Source organism: Melospiza georgiana, chromosome 3 (genome assembly GCF_028018845.1).
Source record: "Melospiza georgiana isolate bMelGeo1 chromosome 3, bMelGeo1.pri, whole genome shotgun sequence".
Lineage (NCBI taxonomy): Eukaryota > Metazoa > Chordata > Aves > Passeriformes > Passerellidae > Melospiza > Melospiza georgiana.
Genome location: NC_080432.1, coordinates 23,583,898 through 23,598,566, shown reverse-complemented (window position 1 = coordinate 23,598,566; position 14,669 = coordinate 23,583,898).

Genomic DNA, 14,669 nt, shown 5'->3' with positions numbered 1-14,669 from the left:
GATAAGCAGAGGATTAATGATCTTGTTTGTGAACCAAGGAATGTATCACAAGGGGTCTGTGACCAGGCAAGGGGAACGGGGAACTGTTTCTTGGAGGCTAGGCAAGGGGAACGGGGAAACTGTTCCTTGGAGACTTTGTTGTGAATTGCATGTATAAGAGGGAAGCACCCATACGTGAATTTGGGGGCTCGGACTTTAGGGACGTGAGTCCCCCAGTTCCCCGGGCCCTTAATAAAGCACCCACAAAACTTATCCGAGTTTTGTGTCATTTATCAATCGGGCAACAGTTTTCTGGCGACCGCGGCAGGACTCCAAGGGCTGCTGGGGCGGTTCGCGTCCCGATCCACTCCAAGCCGGCACCGAGCACTTCTCGGGGAGTCATCGGTCGTGCCCGACCCCCCGCGCCTGTTGGACAACTGCCAAGGTAAGCCCGAAGGTGCTTTATATTGGAAAAGGTGATAATTGGATTTGGATTTGGTGGTTGGTAAAAAAAAGCCTAGGCTCCGGCCATAAGACGTCTAAGGACGCAGGACCGGAACTCGCCTCCTGTTTGTTTTAGGGAAGGACGGCGAGAAGGTATATTGGTTTAAGGTATATTGGTTTATTGGGATTAATAGTGGAATTAAAGGTTGTAATATGATGTCTTTTAAAACTTTTAAAACCTTAGTGCAAGCCAATGGTAAAATACCTGGAAATACACCATTAGGTTGTATATTGAAACGGTGGAAAAGTGAGGGGTATTATCAAGAATTGGATAAAAGCAAAATGATAGATTATTGTAATCATTGGTGGCCTGAATATGAGATTGGGGAAGCGGGATGGCCGGTGAATGGTACACTGGAATTGGGGATAATGGAATCTTTGATGCAATTTTTAAGGAGGAATGAGAAATGGGATGAAATACCATATTTGGATTTGTTTTTCGTTTTATATCGGAAAGAGGAATGGCAAAAGGAATGTGGTATCTTGGTTTTAGAAGTGAATGATGAAAGGGAGTGTGTGGGATGTAAAGAAAGAAAGGAGCGTAATTTGTATCCTTCAGTCGCGGAAGATTTGTCTTATTGTATAGCACCTCCAAGGGTTCCGGTTGCTCCTAATGTGCCCCCTGCTCCCCCTGCGGATATTGCTATAAAAACGGGATCTAGTGAGAGTGATAGTGATGGTGGTGATGGTGAAAAGAATGAGAGTGTTAAAAGAACTCCGTTAGCAGGGCGGACTCGCAAGGGAAGGAAGGGGCAGAAGGGGCCACAGTTAATTGCGCTGTTGAGGGAAGCTGTGGGACCACAGGGAGAAAGGATACTTATAAAGGTGCCTTTCTCCCCCGGGATTTGGTAATATGGAAGCAATCAGCGGGGAGTTATCGGGAGGTTCCTGAAAGGGTGGCAAGGGTGGTTAAAATGATAATAAAGACTCAGGATCCGGACTGGAATGATTTACAGATATTATTAGATACTATAATGGATTCCACAAAAAAGGAAATGGTTATTAGAGCCACTAGAGAAAAGGCTGGAGGTAGCGTGGAAGGTATACAACAACAGGGAGAAAGAAACTGCAAAAAGACAACAAGCTAGTATTCTGGCTGTAATGCAACAGACAGGGGCAGGAGGAAGACCCATTAGGGGTCGAGGTCGGGGAGGAGCTAATCGCGGACAAAGGGGGTTGGCAAGAGGTCGGGGAGGATTTGGGTTTGCACCTAACATGGGGAGGTTGGATCCAAACCAATGTGCGTTTTGCCGACAATTGGGACACTGGAAAAATGAATGCCCGGTTAGAGGAGGTATGGGCATGGGAAACATGGGATTAAGGACAGCCCCAATGGGAAATGCCCCGGTGGGAGGACTCACGGGAGGACCAGCAGAAGTCGCTCAAGCACTAGTTTTGGGAAACTATCAGAATCAAAGCTGACTAGAAAAGGATTTAAGGCTAGTTTTAGAAATAGATGGAAAGGATCAAGAATTTATGGTAGACACTGGAGCTACTTATTCTGTACTCAATAGACGATTGGGACCTTTGAGTGACACAACGGTACAGGTGGTGGGGGCAACAGGGAAGCTAGAGGAACAACCATTTTTACAACCTTTAAATCTTAGGTTTGGGGGGAAGGAATTAGATCACCAATTTTTGTATATGCCAAACTGCCCCACACCCCTTCTTGGCAGAGATCTGTTGTCCCGACTTAATGTGAAAATAATATTTGAAGGGGGAAGGGTGAAATTGGAAATACCTGAGGAACAAATAGCAGGCATTTTTGTAATCAAGGAAGTGGATGCCTCTCCTATTCCAGAAGAAATTGAGCAGGCTGTAGTACCTTGGGTATGGGAGTCAGGGGTCCCCGGAAAATCTAAAGCTGCGCAGCCAGTAAAGGTGGAACTAAAGGAAGGGGCCCGACCAGTGAGGATAAAGCAATACCCCTTGAAGCTTGAGGCAAGGAGGGGAGTAGCCCCGTTAATTAAACAATTTTTGGCTCAAGGAATATTACAGGAATGTGAATCGGAGTATAATACTCCAATTTTTCCAGTAAAGAAACCTAATGGTAAGTACCGTTTGGTACAGGACTTAAGGGCTATTAATGAAATAGTGAAAGACATACATCCAGTAGTTGCTAATCCTTATACCTTGTTAACATCTGTATCGGAGGAGTTTAAATGGTTCTCAGTGATTGACCTTAAAGATGCCTTCTTCTGCATCCCACTGGCAGTAGAGAGTAGGAAATATTTTGCCTTCGAGTGGGAGAGTCCTGATTTTGGGAGAAAGAAGCAGCTCATGTGGACGAGACTCCCACAGGGATTTAAATGCTCCCCTACTATTTTTGGAAACCAACTGGCCAAGGAGCTGGAGGAATGGAAGATAACCCAGGTAACAATATCCCCATCCTTGTATGTAGTCCTGCAGTACGTGGACGACATTTTTCTGGCTACTAAGGAAAGGGAAATGTGCGTGGAATTAACAATTAAATTACTCAACATGCTTGGCCAAGCAGGGTATCGGGTTTCTAAGGAAAAAGCTCAATTGGTCAAAAATAGCGTTATTTACCTCGGTTGTGAGATCACACAAGGGCAGAGACGTTTGGGAGTAAACCAAATAGAGGCAATATGTGCTATTCCTTTGCCTCGTAACCATCAGGAATTGAGATCTTTTCTAGGAATGGTGGGATGGTGTCGACTGTGGATCATGAATTTCGGTCTCCTAGCCAAGCCACTTTATGAGGCCTTGAAGCAGCATCGGTTGGAGTGGACAACACAGCAAAAGAAGGCCTTCCAGGAATTGAAGCAGGCATTAAAAGAGGCCCCAGCCCTAGGACTCCCTGACGTGACCAAGGAATTCCAGTTGTACGTGAATGAGAGGCAAAAACTGGCATTGGGGGTCCTCACCCAGAAGGTGGGATCCTGGAAGAGGCCTGTGGGATACTTCTCTAAACAACTGGATTCGGTAAGTTCCGGGTGGCCCTCGTGTTTACGAGCCGTGGCGGCAACAATAATTCTTATTCAAGAGGCCCGGAAATTGACTTTGGGGGCAAAAATGAAAGTGTTTGTTCCCCATATGGTCATGGCCGTTTTGGAGCAAAAGGGGGGTCACTGGCTATCATCCAGTCGAATGTTGCAATACCAGGCCATCCTGAGAGAACAGGATGATATTGAAATAAGGACTACTAATCATGTTAATCCAGCAGAGTTTTTACGCAGTGACCAGGAAGCTGGGGGACTGGTGCATGATTGCGTAGAGGTAATTGAACAAGTATATGCCAGCAGACCCGACCTAAAGGATGAACCATTGGAAGAACCTGAATGGGAACTATACACTGATGGATCCAGTTTTGTCGAGAATGGGACTCGCTATGCCGGGTATGCAGTGGTAACATTGGATCGGGTAATAGAGGCAAAGGCTTTGTTACCTGGAACTTCGGCCCAGAAGGCAGAGGTGATTGGACTCACCAGAGCCCTGTATTTAAGCAAGGACAAAAGGGTTAATATCTGGACAGATTCTAAATATGCCTTTGGTGTGGTTCATGTACATGGGGCGTTGTGGAAGGAAAGGGGGCTTTTGAATTCACAGGGAACCAACATCAAGCACCGGGAAGAAGTGCTACAGCTACTGGATGCGGTACACAGTCCCAAAGCAGTTGCAGTAATGCATGTTAGAGGACATCAGACTGCGGAAGGAGACGTTTACAGAGGAAATCGATTTGCTGATGTTACAGCTCGGCAAGTGGCACGGGAAGTATGGACTCAAATGGCATTGGTACCGGTAAGAACAAATCCGGCTACCCCATACCTGAATCAGGAGCCCAAATATTCAATAGAAGATGGAAAACTAATAAACTTGCTAGGGGCACAGAAGAATCAACTTGGGTGGTACGTTACACCAATGGGACAAATAGTGGTACCTACCCGCATAATGAAATTTATTTTGGAATCAGAACATAATAAATGTCATTGGGGGGCAGAAGTATTGGTAAAATTTTTGAAGAATGAGATAATCTCTAATCAGATGTTAACAATGGCAAAAAGAGTTAATGCAATGTGCCCAGTATGTTTGAAAAATAATCCAGTAGTTAGGAGACAAATACAAATGGGAAAGTTGCAAGTCGGGCCACAACCAGGAGATTACTGGCAAGTTGATTTTTCTGAATTGCCTAGGGCACAGGGATACAGATACTTGTTAGTGTACGTATGTACATTCTCAGAGTGGCCGGAAGCTTTTCCATGTAGAACTAATCAGGCTAAGGAGGTGGTAAAAACCTTGTTAAAAGAAATAATACCAAGATTTGGAGTACCTTTAGGATTGTCATCAGATAGGGGTCCACATTTTATAGCCGGGGTAGTGCAGGAATTAGCACGAATGTTAGATATAACCTGGAATTTGCATACCCCCTGGAGACCTCAGTCTAGTGGGCAGGTGGAAAGGATGAATCAAACCCTGAAAGGACAAATCAAAAAGATTTGCCAGGAAGCTAAACTGCACTGGCCTCAAGCTTTGCCTTTGGCCCTACTCAGGATTCGAATTAAACCAAGGGAAAGGGTAGGCGTAAGTCCATATGAGATATTATATGGCAAACCATATCATGCAACTGTATTAAAAGGGGAGGTACATGTGAGTGGGGACCAGGCGATTGCAGAGTATGTTATGTCACTTAATAAGATCTTGAATTCTTTAAGAAATACGTTACAGTGGAATAGACCGCTCACGCTGGAGAATTCTGTCCACGACATCCAGCCTGGGGACCAGGTGTACGTCAAGAAGTGGATCACGGATCCGCTACGGGAATCATGGAGCGGACCCCACCAGGTGATGATGACGACCTACACGGCGGTGAAGGTCCAGGGGATGGATGCTTGGATCCATTACACCAGGGTAAAGAAGGCACCGTTCCAGTGGGAAACCCAGATAGTGTCTCCAACCCGGATGATCTTCCGCGCAAAGCTGCCTTCTTAATTATATTACTGCTAGTGATCATGAGACTATTACCCGTTCAAGGGTCTACTCTTGTACAGGTTGAAGAAACAAAGGTTACAGTCATGGAAGGGATGGATGTTCAATTAACTTGTGTTATCTTTGACAGCCAGAAAGTTGAGGCCGGTGAAGTTATTGCAATATGGCAACGGGGGGCTGAAAGAAGCCGAGGCAAGATAGGAGTCGGTTGGGATCAGGATAAACAACAAGGAAACACGGTACTGAATCTTACCTGAGTAGGAGAATAGATCATTGCTGTGTACACATTCCAGATGTTACACTTGAAGTTGAGAAAGATATTTCTCAACTGGCAGAAGTGGAAACAAAAACCAAGGAAATTGAAAGGGAAGCACAGCATAATTGGATAGGAGCAGTATTTGATTCTTTGGGGCTTCACCTGTCTGGCTGGATTACGTCTGCTATACAGTATGTACTAATGTTTTTAGTATTTCTAGTGACTATATGGATTGTATATAGATGCCTCTTAGGTGTGATCGAAAAGGAAAAGAGGCGATCTCTCCGGTTGCTGAAGGCAATGACCCGTGGGCGGCAGAATGAAGAACATTCCCCACCTCGTTATGAAGATGTTACTGTCAATACTGTTGATTGAGCATCCTTGCAGCAGGACTGAAGGATGCTCAAAAGGGGGGAAATGTTGGAAAAGAAATGAAATTTAGCAAAATATTTAATTATAGTGAGTTGTGTGTGAACTGATTTGTTAAAAAGCAGTTTTGTAGCCGTTGAAAAGTGTGTTGAGTTTTGTGTGTAACCTAGCAGGTAGTCTTAGGGATTTAATAAATAATTAAACTAGTGCAAGAAAGTAAGAATGCTAACTTGTCTAGAGGCAGCATACAATGCTCTTAGAATAAGATAAGCAGAGGATTAATGATCTTGTTTGTGAACCAAGGAATGTATCACAAGGGGTCTGTGACCAGGCAAGGGGAACGGGGAACTGTTTCTTGGAGGCTAGGCAAGGGGAACGGGGAAACTGTTCCTTGGAGACTTTGTTGTGAATTGCATGTATAAGAGGGAAGCACCCATACGTGAATTTGGGGGCTCGGACTTTAGGGACGTGAGTCCCCCAGTTCCCCGGGCCCTTAATAAAGCACCCACAAAACTTATCCGAGTTTTGTGTCATTTATCAATCGGGCAACAAAAGAAAACTGCAAAATAATTTATGGATAGGTGTTCTGGTTTTAAAGAAAAACCAGCAAGAGACTCCAAGTCAGAAATACAATTTATTAGGAAAAAGGGGGGAAAAAAAAACAAAAACCAAACCAAACCAAAGAAAAAAAAAAACACCCACCCAAAATACATGCAATAATACAAAAGAAAAACCACTGACAGAGTCAGAATACAAAGTGACAGCCTCATGGTCAGGGTGTTGGTACTAGTCCAGTTGGATTAGTGGCTGCACTCCTCCTGGAGTGTTGAAAGCGAAGGAAGCCAACCCACCTTGTCGTTGATCAGCATTGACTTCGATTTATTGATCAATCAGCCACTTTATATAACATATAAGTGTTATATAATATATATATATATATTATATATATAAGTATATATAATATATAAGTGTTAATTAACTTCATGCATATTGTAAAATCCAAGCTCATGATAGGTTAACAGAGAAAACTCTAACCCCTCCTTTTGTTTTACAATACCTATGATTTGTTTATTGAAAACAGGACCAGCGTTCTCACTGTGATATGAAAAGTTCCCAAAACCTCCATATCTGTTCCCAGAGTAGCTATCTTTTCCCAGAGAGCCCAAGGACAGAGTGTTTTGCCTGTTATGGGAAGACTGTCTGAGAATCTTATTGTTTATAAAGTGGTGCTTGAGAGAGCCTAATTATTTATAGAATCAAGCCTGGGAATTGCTTTACAACTACCTTTTACTTTTCCCTCAACTGTATACCTTCATGGCCTCTTTCTTTAAGCCATGCTAGAACCAGACTCTCCACACTGGAGTGGCACATGTGAGCCTGTAGAAGGATATAGTCTTCCTCTGAAGATCCAGTGGAAAAGGCAGCCATTCCTCTGGGAATCCAGTGGAAAGGCTGCTTGTTCTGTCCCAAACTCCAGATTATATCCAGGTGGGGATGCTTAGTTCCTCCCCCAGGGCACAGCATCTCACAATGGGCTCTTATCATTCCATGAGTCATGGGGTGGGTCCATGAGACAGAAAGGGCTCCCAGAGGGAATTATCTCTGAGTCATGGGGAAAGGCATTGATGGGCCCATTAACAGGAGATAAGGAAAAGAACAATGCCACTCCTGGTTTCAATAGCTCTTGAAGATGGGAATAGAATACATCTTTATATTGTAACCAAGGACAATAGGGAGCATTGTCAATGATCATGCAGCCCACCAAGAGCTGGAGCTGAATCCAGAATTGCTTGCTCCAGCTACGCAGGAATTCATTGCACTGGCAAGCACGGCCAAGGGAACAAATGATCTCTCATCTTTGGGCTGAATGGCACCCAGACTGGAGTATAAATAGATTTGAGGAATCCTTGTCACTTGTCATTGGCCTCACAGTCCACTCATCCTTCTGCAAACAACTTGCAAACAACACAGCTGGACTGCTGTCCTGGGTAAATATACATACAGATGACTTTTCCAAAGCAGTGCATCATTTCCTAGGGAAATACACAACCTCTTCTTACCCATGAAATTGTGACTGAAGACACCTGTGAGTCAGATCTGTGTGAGATTGCAAAGGAGCAAAGCTTTGCCATTTGGGCACACTTCTCTTTGTTTCTTTGCTCAGGCCTTTGGTGAGCACAGAACACACCCTGCTAGAAAACTTTTGACTCGACAGGATCCTTTGGATGCATTGTCCCCCGAACATATGAACAGGTGGCCCCTTTGTTACTTAATGCCAAGTAAGAAAGAGCAGCACAAATGACATAAAGAAAACAGGGCAAAAGAAGAAGAGGAGAGGCCCAGTGAGGAAAGGACGTGGTGAGACACTGGCACATCGAGTGAGCTGCACTCCCAGAATCTCTAGGCTAGAAGGTCCGGGTCTCGAATTGTCTGCTTGGTTTATATGAATTTATTTTATTTAATTTTTTTTTAAAATAAAGATAAAATACATACAATTAAAAATATATCATCGAAATTTAAAAGATACAATCAAAACACATTTATTCAAAACTACATCTAAATATCAGAACATATGTGCATCTGCAACTTTAAAGCCTAACACATAAATTCTCTTCTTCAAACACTCTTCAGGCAGGTGGCAGATTCTTCCTGATCTTGGAGGAAAGAGAGCTCTTCTGGATGGGATCAAGGACTTTTGTGGGTAAGAAGCATCCAGAGAAAACTTCCTGGTAAGAGTATAGCCAGTCAGATCTGCAAAATGGAGACACAAAGTTTAACAGAGGCGAAGATGCAAACGTAAAGCATCTTAAGTGTGATAAATATGTTACAGTGTTGGCTTTCACAAACCTTGGAGTGAACACTATGTCTTTTATAATATTGACTTTTGTCAACATTAAAGCTTTGAGTTCTTTTAATACGAATGTTGTGCTGTGATGATGTTAACATTTAACCAATGAAAGAATCGAGGCCCATTGAAGCAGCAGACACCACAATGAGGATGACTGCACATGCTCTGAAGGGGAGGGATGGAGGGGGAACCATGTTAAAGTATTTGAATATGAATTACCATTATGAATATGTATTTGGCTGTTGCAATACCCAGGGTATAATTAGGGGTGCTGCTGTGTTGATTAGTGCACTTGTGACTGCAGAAGCATCCAGCACAGTTTCTTTTGCTTTATTGACATTGTCCCCTATTGTCTCTTCCTAAACTTCCTTTAAATTTTAACTGAGGTGTGGGCTTCATTTATCACATGAAGCTCCATATTTCATGGGACACATTTCCTGGAAATTCCTAAACAGCTGCACAGGGAAACATGCTCTGAAGAGCAGCAACCTTAAGCAGGCCAGGGGAAAACCCTGAGCCACTTCCCCAGAGCTGCCACAGGCACAGCCTGGCCTCTGGGCTGCCCTGGGACAGCAGGGAGCCCAGAGCCCTGTGCTCTCCAGCAATGGCTCAGCTGCACATGCACCCTGCTGCTCCTCTCCCTGCCCCACAGCTCAGCAGCCCTACAGCTCCAGGGGCACTGGCAGCAGCACAGCTCCTTGCAGGGGGCACATGCAGGGCACAGCTGTTCCCTGCCAATGTGCACAGCCTCTCTGCGCTGCCACAAGAGCCTTCCTCCCAACAGAGAGCAGCTCAGATCCAACCTCACCTCTGTGTGAGGCTGAGCCATGCTCAGTCTGAAAAATGTGTGGCATTTTTCACACTCAGCCTTCACCTTTTCCTCCCTGGCAGTGACCCTGGGGCCAGCGTTGCTCTGCAGCCTCTGCCAGGGCCCCCTGAGCAGGTCGGGAGCCCAGACCTCCATGGTTCCACACACCATCCTTGCAGGCAGAGGAGGGAGGGTCCTTGGGAGTGGAGGATGCCCAGGAATCCCACCTTTCAATCAACCCATTTAATAGGTGAGGCACTCATGGGGCTTTTAATAAATCAGAAGGTGTAGGGGGATACAGTATGGGTAAATGAAGGTGGTATAGAATGTAATCTTATCCCCTAAAGAGTTGCAGCTGAAGCAATTACTAAAGATTAGGAGCAGGCCTGATGTTAACAGGCCTCACCTGTAACCAATAAGAACAGTGCTATAAAAGAGTGGATTGGTGGGAGCTGGAGTCAGTTGGCTGCTGTGAGAACAAGGAAGAGTCAGTGCTAGAGGAACTGCCTACAAGAAACATGAAGGAGGTATGAAAATCTAGCAATATAGAACCCTTGCAATATAATGGTAATAGAACTTTTGTAATATGTATGACAACAAGAAGGTTGCTTTATTTTATTTTTCATGAAGCTAGCGTGCATTTTATTCCTGTGGATAGTACTGAAATAGTAAATTGGAAGAGAAAGCTGGAGGCTGCAAGGATAAGAGGGAGAAAAAGATTATTTCTTGAGGTTGGGCTTCTGTGAATACTCAGTAAAGACCCACACAGCTGTGACTGCTAGCTCTGAAAACCACAAAGACCTCTCTGCAAGCAGGCAGGCCTTATTGGTGTTTCTATAGCACCTCAATACCATCCTCAATGTTGGACCTGATCAGCAAGCAGAGGAAGAACACAACATTTATCTATAGTGAGACCAGACATTGATGGCAGAGGAAGCAACAGGATTTGAATCTCATGACCATGTCCATTTTGGGGTCAGCTGTGGCCACAGACCCTGTCCCGGCTGACAGAAGGAGTCATTTGGCCACTGTCAAAAAGGAGAAAGCAGTATAAACTAATGAGACAATGTTGGGATGCCATGGGTGTCCTTGCAGGATCATCTGTAGCTGTCAGACACCTACTCTGACACAGAGCCACCACTGACACCATGGACCAGTTTTCCCTGGAATCTGGGGGGACCTTTTTTCCATTTACTCCAGCCTTTTAGATCCCTTCTATCCTCACCTTTTCCTTCAATGATCTTTCCTTTTCTAGTTGAATCCATCTTCAAACCCGTGCTTCTGCCAGGCAGAAGTGTCAGGGTTTGAATCTGGGATGGCTCTCGGAGTTGGCAGTGACGGGAGCTGGGTACCCAGCCTCAGAACAAGGCCGGGTGACTCCAATCGCCGGCGCTCGGCACACAGAGGCAGAGCCAGACGCGTCTGCTGCTGCTGGGGCTGTGTCCAGCACAACCTGCACCAGCCCAGTTCTGGGTTGGGTTTTACTTTTTGGGATTTATTTGGTTGTCTCTCTTCACAACAAGAAGAGTGCTGGCACATGAACAATAGCACCGCATGTTAGAAGTAAAAGAAGCTTTGCACTCCCATTAGATGTCCCAAGTATTCAGGGAGCCTCATCTGCGGGGAACAAATTGACCATCCAAACATTCCACTTTTGCTCTACTTCCTTGTTCCAGGGGCTTATTCCCTGCTTGCTTTATTGCAGAGACACCAAACCCAATATAAACCCAATATAAACATAAATATGATCTGCCTCAAAACATTTCTGATCTTGGCAGTTCCTAACAATTCAAAACTTTCTTAATGGAAATAGCACAGGGGAGGTCATTCTGAAATACTCTCCAACAGGGCTGTTAGAACTCGGAGAGCTAATCATTCTTTACGTGACTTCACAGAGGGTAAAACCATGTGGCAGCCAAGCCGTAAAAAAAAAAAAAAACCTTTCTTAAATCAGGATTTTTATCCCCTGTAGAACAGTCAGGTCAATAATAAAAGAGCAACAAGCAAGTTTTAATGGTACAGCCCATTTCTAGTCCAGAATTTATCCAGCAAAAACGTCACCTAAATTACTAAGCAATACTTCTCCCCAGCTACATTCAGTATTCCAGCTGCATATCAGCAATAAAGGAAGCATTCCAAGAGGGACCATGCCCAGGATTTGGAAGAGCTAAGCCTGAGCAAAGGGACCAGAGCGTCTGCTCCCTTTTTCTGCATCTGTGAAATTATTTCTTCAAGTCTCATCTCTCCTCTCTGTTCAAAGAGGCTTTGCACTCTGCATCAGATGCCCCCAGTGTTCAGTGGGCTGATATGATCAGTGTATCTGTAGGGTGCAAACTGGCCATGTGAAGCTCTTCATTGTGCAAGGGGTTTATTCCTGCTGTCTTTCCTGCAAACACACCCAAACCAAACATTACAATACCTGCCTCAAAACAATTCTCATTTTGACTGTCCCTGAGAATTCAAACCTACACTCAGAGCATTTCCCTGTCCCCAGGGACAAGCTTCAAGGCTGGGTTCTCACCTGCACAAAGTGAAGAAGAGCTGCTGCACTTGCCAGCGGCTCCGGGGTCTCGCAATCAGCGCTTGGAATGCAGCTTTTGTACACACTCTGCCCCCTGAGCCCAGCAGCATCCCTGGGACCCTGCAGCACCACTGCAGGCCAGCATGCTCCAGGCACAGCTGCAGGAAGGAGATTGCAACAAGTGCTGGCTGAAGGAGTCTCCAGGCTGCCGCAGCCCTTCCCCTGCGGCGGGATCATCCCTCGCTGCCATGAGGGGAGCCATGGGGCTGACGGGCTCTGTGCAGATGAGCGTCTCCTCCGTGTGCTGCTGCTGCTGCTGGGCTGATCCAGCTGCTGCTGCCTTCCCCCACAGCTGGATCAGGAGCCTGCCTGGGAAAATAACACTGCCAGTGCCTGTGCCAGTCACCGATCCCTGCCAGGACCCTTGCACACAGGGCATCCTGCCCACCAAACTGCTCCACTCAGGTGATGTCAGACAACATCCAAATACATTCAAACTATGTGTTTTCCACATTCTGGCAAAACCATGGCCACATGTTGGAGGCTGACTGCTGTTGGCAGAATGGGGGAAGCCTCAGCAGCTGCTCTGCCCATGGCTGGATGGCCACGGCAGCAGAGGCAAGTCTCTCTGTGCCCACTGCCAGGAATCAGGAATTCTCTAAGAACTAGTTGTGCATCCTAAACCTTTCCTTATTTTCTCCCTTTCCGTGTCATCCTCCTCCTCTCCAACAGCATGTTTTACTTTTGTTTATACTTTACCAGGGTCATTGAGATACTTTTTTTGGGACAGAGAAGCCATTAGCAAAAGTTTTTTAGAGGATGATCCCAATTGCTGGGGTTTTTTTAAAAACAAATAAATCACTTCCCATAGCACAGAGGGAGGCTGAAAGCAAAACATCCGTAACTCTGACACTGCACAGCATTTAACAGACACAGGTGCTCATCCCACATGGGCAGCTCTCATTCCCCTATGAAACTTGCAGGAATCAGACACAACATTGAAATACTTAGGAAGGGAGGCAACAAACACTTCTCACCCCCAGTGCTGGTGGGGTACTAAGTCCCTTTGGAAGCAGGAGCATGACAAGAGGCATGAACGTGAACCACCCCGCCTTACAGCAGGGCGCATCCAGTACCGACGCGCTTACGCCATCCTCAAAGGCGAGTCACGGGCTGTTCATGTGATGCAAAGAACTTTGTGGAGCTGGTCTGGCACCCGCTGGCCACCTCCGGTACTGCTCCTTACCACAGTCAGTTTGTCTGCTTCTCTAACTGGGAAGGCCACTGCATGAAACACAGCAAACAAAAATCCCAGAGGCCCTGCAGTGGCGCCTGGACATACATTAAACACACACCTATAAATGAGACATGGTAATAGCTGGGCAAATAAAACCCAAAGTTACACCTGAGGGTTTCCATTCTATTGGTTTCTTGGCTGCTTAACTGCAGAGGTTTGCACTGGACTCCTCACAAATTCTCATCCAACCTCCATTGCTCCAAATGAACAGCTGGTCTGTCCTCTTCATTCTCTTCATTGTTCCCAAACTACCAGGATTAGATTAGAAGGGAGGACCTCTCCCATGTCCAGTCTCTCTAGACAGACACAGTTTAGTCCTCGACTGGCCAAGACCTTGGCTTTGCAGATAAAGTTTTCAGGATTACAAAGTGCACAGCATGGTCAGTTGGCAGCTCTCAGGTGAGGGCAGTTTCTGACCAAGGAGCCCAATTGTTTGCAGCTGGCACAGCCAGTGTCACACAGAGCAGCTGCTTGAGGGCTGAAGACAGGGTGAACTGATTGTCCTAACCCCAAAGCAGGAGACCAGAACTCACGCCCTGCCACCAGCTGGCTGTCACTGAAACAGATTCACAGGATCTAAATGTCTGTGAGAACCAAGAATGAACAAAATGCTCTTAAGATCCCCCTGCTCTTCCTGCTGCCAGGTTCTCCCCCAGCTTCACTCCTGGAACAGTTTCTGGTGCATAGGAATGATGGGCACAGGCTATGCCAACCTTACAGGTAACAAGGGGCAGTGGTGGCAAGTTCCCAATGCCACCATTGCCCACACCTGAACAGTACAAACAGGATACTCTGCTCTGTCACCCCAACCCAGGGCTTCTGCTTCAATTCCTGGAAGGGCTGGGATGCAGACACAGGGAGGACCTTGCAGGACTCAAACACAGCTGGCTCCTTGTATTACTCCACATATCAAAAGCTCAGCAGACCAGCACTCACCCCAAGGGAACACCCCTCCATTCACACCCCTCTTTTGCCCAACCCAAAGCCTGCCTGCACACAGTGACAGCAGAATTGCCTGAAAATCTGACTCATCAGTTCAGCTTCCTCTGGGGGCTTGAGTACAATGTACAAGTGTTGGCACTTTCACAGCACCTCAGAACTGAAAACAAACAAAGCCCAGCTGTGTACAGTAGTAAGACT